The sequence below is a fragment of the Scylla paramamosain genome, unplaced genomic scaffold (assembly GCF_035594125.1).
Source record: "Scylla paramamosain isolate STU-SP2022 unplaced genomic scaffold, ASM3559412v1 Contig8, whole genome shotgun sequence".
Lineage (NCBI taxonomy): Eukaryota > Metazoa > Arthropoda > Malacostraca > Decapoda > Portunidae > Scylla > Scylla paramamosain.
The window spans coordinates 1,375,096-1,379,846 of NW_026973673.1; the positions used below are offsets into that span (position 1 = coordinate 1,375,096).

Below are 4,751 nucleotides of genomic sequence, written 5' to 3' on the forward strand. Positions count from 1 at the left end.
AATTGTGGTAGTGTTATGCACAAAAGAAGATGGTAGTTGGAGTGTTTGGTAGTGAGTGTGTAGTAGTAGGTAGATTGGATTATCCATACCATTATTTACTTAAGGAGTACGTTTTGTGTCACTCTGAAAACTTTGGTGCTGGATGAATGAGAGCTCTTGTGTAAATAACATCTCGTGAATATTTTACCTTTAGAGATTTAGGGAGGGAGGGAGGGAGGGAGGGGAAGAGATGGCGTAGAGAGGGAATGTAGGAGGACGTAAGAGAGGCAGGGAATAGGGGCGGAGGGAGGAGGGAGGGACAGAGTGGAGGGAAGGCAGGAGTACCAGCCCTTCCTCCAATTCCTCTTCCTTCTATCCTTAAAATCAGTCAGCCAATCCTTCTGTCTATCTGTTGAGATTCTTATTTTTCAAAGCATTTCCCGTTTATTTTTAATGATATTTGAATGACCTTCTCAGGCTTGACAAGAATAGGTGTTTTGCGATCTGTTTCATGGTTCAATATATACTTTTGATACTGCCATGTATGTATGTATGTATGTATTGCATGTATGTATATCCTTTATCTGTAATCATACATTTACAGATAAACGTTCACCTTCCGCAAGTATGTCGTGGTGGAAGAGTTGGTAGCCCTGCACATGTCCATCCGAGAATTACGTCACAGGTGGGCACAAGCCACAGTCATTCGCCGGCGCCTCCCTGCAGTCTCAGGTAGCAGCGGCGATGCGTAGTGCTGTTGCTTTGTACTGAGTGAGCGTGAAAGAACCCTCGTGACGATATATGGTGATGGACGTGTGGGCCTTTACGTTGTGGAAATAGAAGGTGAGATTTGTCTCGATTTCCACCGTAGTATGAGTTAAATTGAGGTGAAGGAGTGAGAGAACTATAAGGGTAGTTAGTGCGTAGGCTTGTTTGGTAACGTTTTGTTTTGACTCTTGAAGCTCTCCGGGAGTTGTAATTAATGTTAATGCTTTGTTGCTTATTAAACTTAATGATCCCAGAAGCAATATCGTACATGTGCAAGGTAGGTGTGATTGCAGGGAGTGGTGTTACGTTGGAAGTAGGGGGGCAGGAAGAAAAGCCACACAAGAACAAGAGAACAAGAATGGTGCCTCATATTTCTTAGAGCACTTGCGTCAAGGTGATCACGATTAGTACCTTTCAGAGAAGAACAGGGAACGTGGAAAGAAGTTAGGAAGTTAAGTATAGTTTGGATGGTGTTGACAATAGTAGCTATACGTGATGCAGAAAGGCAGCACATTTTAACGGATATGGTGATAATAGGGAATGGGAGAAACGAGGTCACCTGGGTCATTTAGGAAAGTGGAAAGTAGGTCAAATAAGACAAAGATTCTAGAAAAAGATTCTAGAAACGGCAGACATTGAAAAAAATGAAAATACTGGCTAGAGTATTCATCTGCTGCTGCTGCGGTACTAAAAAAAAAAAAAAAAATGAAAAGCAAAGTTGAGCTTGTTATCGTCACACCTCATGACACAAGAACAGAGGGCTCCAGGACGAGACCTTGTGTATGTAAGAGTTAAGAAATATAAGTGATCCTCGTAATTAATTCAGTGAGGGTCGTTAGTTTGCCAAAACATGCGAGAGTGAGCACCTGATTAGCCTTGGTAATACGATGATTGGCTGCCGACTAACTCGTCTGTTTAATTCATTCCGTTCGTGCCGCCATCACCACGTGTAGTGCACATGTGGGGAGTCCTGGGGCACTAATTACCATGAGAGAGAGAGAGAGAGAGAGAGAGAGAGAGAGAGAGAGAGAGAGAGAGAGAGAGAGAGAGAGAGCAAGCTGTTATTATTATACTCGGAAGCTTAAATTTCGTAGTGTAGAGGGGTACTGACCTTTGTGATTGCCTTTTTAGCGTGCCTCAGCATCAGTGTTTGGTGCTCCCAGCCACCGGCAGTGTGTTGAGACTTAAAAGTGTCCATGTAACGATGAATTATTTATGGGTCAATATTTTTAAAAATTGTGTTTTTTATTTGCTTTTCATTCTCTTAGTTGAGGGGCGGGGAACACTTAATGGGTGGATGACCACCGTCAGGGCTGTCATTCCACCGCATTCATGGCCACCCTACCCGCGCTCATCCAGTCACGTCCCCTTAGTGCAGCGCCCCTCATCTGTATGTATGCTGAAGAGACACGGAAAAATGAACACTCGTGTCTCAGTGAAATATTGTGCGCCATAAAGTCTCTTGTCCTCTACGGCTTTTTTTTTTATTCCTTCCTATAATATTTATAGAAGAGTCCTCTTGCCACACATAGAACTGGGTATTCATGTATATTGTTACGGTAGGATCAGGAACGTGGAAATAAGAATATTTAACTCTGTGTGAAGTGTTGTGTTGACTAAAGTAGTGTGTAGTGCCTCATCAGATAGCAAGACAGTGTTGGAATGCTTCAGGGAGATAAGGGGAGGGCGGGCGACAGGGATCCAATATGCAGGAGGAGACTATTAGGAACCGGAGCCAATGCAAACTTGTTATAGTCACCCTGGAGTGGATTCCAAGGAACGGCTGGTGGAGTAAATAAAATTAATTCATATAAGACATAGCCATTGGGTTTTTTTTCATGTTGGGAAGGATATTCACTACGATTACCGTATAAAACTGCAACATTTTTTTGTTTTTATCTTGCTACCAAAGCTGTCATTTGTTTACTGACTTACATAATGTAACGCACTGTTGTTCAACTCTAGACTTTTAATTCTATTTTTTATTTTCATTTATTTATTTTATTTATTTATTTTTATTTTTTTTTTTTTTTGTCGCTATGATTAAGTGGTTAAATTACGATTTGTTATTAAGGTACGAATGTATATTTGTTACTTCATCACCTGAGTGTGGAGTACAGGTGCATCACGACACCTCCCCACCTGTCACAGTACTTAACACAGGCATGTCTTCCACTAACCATAACAAAAAAAAGATAAATAAATAAGTAAATAAATAATAAAAAAGAGGAAGAAAAACGAACCAATCAATTGAAGCAGCCAGAGGCATTCGTGGAGACACAAGACACAGCGCAGTCTGACCCTGACCATTGCCACGCGAACAAAACTGGTGCATTTTTTACTTCAGTTTGAACTGCACCGAATGTGACATGTGGACAAGGACGGCCAGAGAGAACGTGTCCCCACTGAATCTGACTTGGATGAGGACGCACAACATTATCAAACATTTCTACGTCTTATCGCAACATTTCACAGGCTGTAGTAATAGTCATTGTAGTTTTCTAGGTCTTTATTGGGATTTTAATTATTATTTAGCAAGGATTCTGCATCATTCACAGGAAAAAGAAAAAAAAAAAACTGAGCCAGACTAATTACCAGTGTGGCCTTTGATAACAGGTCTGTGATTAAGCTTGTTCACTGCTTATGACACACAGCTTTGTACTGATGAACTACACTCTCATTTCCTTCCCTTCATTACATAATGGGAAAAAAAAAATTCTTCTACTGTAATTTGCTGTCTTGTACATACGTATGTGATTATTAAAATTGTGTGCAGTACTTTGTGTTGCAAAGTTTAGCGCATTACAGTGAAAAAAAAAAAAAATTTGATCTATTTTCTTTATCGTAGATGCCTGTTATAATTACATACAGTGCTTTTTAGTGTCATAAACTGCAGCATTAACACACTAAAATAGCCAAAGAAAACTCTCATAACTCACAAACACGAAGCAGCATGTACACACACGTTCCCCTTGCTCGTGCCGTGTCACTGTGTGCATGTGATGGCGCGATGCATCTCCCACCAACCTGGACGCCACAGCCTCCTTATTTTTCATAACTGGCGCGTAGAGTGCGGGATAACTCACAGCTTGCAGGGGGAAATTGATGGCACCTGTATACAAGGTGGAAGATTATTTATACGCGTGGTATATTGAGAGAGAATTTGTAGGTGGCGTGTTTAGTAGGTAGGAGAGAGAGAGAGAGAGAGAGAGAGAGAGAGAGAGAGAGAGAGAGAGAGAGAGAGAGAGAGAGAGAGAGAGAGAGAGAGAGAGAGAGAGAGAGATTAAATGAATGATACTTTGACACAACTACAAGATATGTTATCATTACCGCAGAGAGAGAGAGAGAGAGAGAGAGAGAGAGAGAGAGAGAGAGAGAGAGAGAGAGAGAGAGAGAGAGAGAGAGTAATCTACATCATACTAAATGGAACGAATAATTTTCAGTATTCATAAACGTTGGTTGTTTTAGGAATAATTTCGTTGGCCAGTGGTTGTTATGTTTTGAGTTAATTCCCTCACCGTCAGTCACGTTCGCGCCAATGCTCCACTCAGCACACTTGTCCCTCTGTGCGTCCCCGGGGCGACGATTGTTGGGTAGAGGGACGTGAGAAGACACGGGATTTCTCTTGCACGTTGAAAGCTTGGCTGATTGCAAGGACGGGGGATGGTAACGTGAACTTGAATATTGCTTGTCCAGTAAATGGCATTAAATCTTACGTTCATTGTTCTTTGGGTCGTAATAAAAACATAGATATATATTTCTATAAAAGTAAACAAAAAAAATCATATGAATAGTAACAATAAAACAAAATTCTAATGACAAAAGAAAAAATGAAAATAACTGTCCTTTGAAGGGTAATTGAAGACTTAAGTTAATTTTCATACGAATAATAACGAACACTTAAACATTTTGTACTATGAAAGAAAAAGTCAAACTGGAAATTCATTGGCCTTTTGTTAATACGTCAAGTAAATTAGCTGGTTAATGAAGAAAGGATCGAGACA

At 40.6% G+C, this 4,751-nt stretch overlaps 1 long non-coding RNA gene across 1 annotated transcript; it reads left to right on the top strand.

The window, feature by feature from the left end:
- Positions 1-614: 614 nt before the first annotated feature.
- LOC135096875 (uncharacterized) lies at positions 615-2,231 on the top strand. Its single transcript, XR_010265126.1, has 2 exons — positions 615-822; positions 2,016-2,231. It is a non-coding gene; the product is annotated as an uncharacterized LOC135096875 (long non-coding RNA).
- Positions 2,232-4,751: the final 2,520 nt, after the last annotated feature.